Raw genomic sequence first — 470 nt, 5'->3', positions numbered from 1 at the left:
TTTTTGTTCATTTACATTAGTTAGATGTTAACAAGTGGTGTTCATTTATCTTTTTGTTCATTTACATTAGTTAGATGTTAACAAGTGGTGTTCATTTATCTTTTTGTTCATTTACATTAGTTAGATGTTAACAAGTGGTGTTCATTTATCTTTTTTGTTTATTTACATTAGTTAGATGTTAACAAGTGGTGTTCATTTATCTTTTTTGTTTATTTACATTAGTTAGATGTTAACAAGTGGTGTTCATTTATCTTTTTTGTTCATTTACATTAGTTAGATGTTAACAAGTGGTGTTCACTTATCGTTTTGTTTATTTACATTAGTTAGATGTTAACAAGTGGTGTTCATTTATCTTTTTTGTTTATTTACATTAGTTAGATGTTAACAAGTGGTGTTTTTTTTTTTTTTTTTTTTTTATTTACATTAGTTAGATGTTAACAAGTGGTGTTCATTTATCTTTTTGTTTATTT

The sequence above is a fragment of the Penaeus vannamei genome, chromosome 32 (genome assembly GCF_042767895.1).
Source record: "Penaeus vannamei isolate JL-2024 chromosome 32, ASM4276789v1, whole genome shotgun sequence".
Taxonomy (NCBI): domain Eukaryota; kingdom Metazoa; phylum Arthropoda; class Malacostraca; order Decapoda; family Penaeidae; genus Penaeus; species Penaeus vannamei.
The sequence above is the reverse complement of the archived record's forward strand: the minus strand, read 5'-3'. Positions refer to the sequence as shown.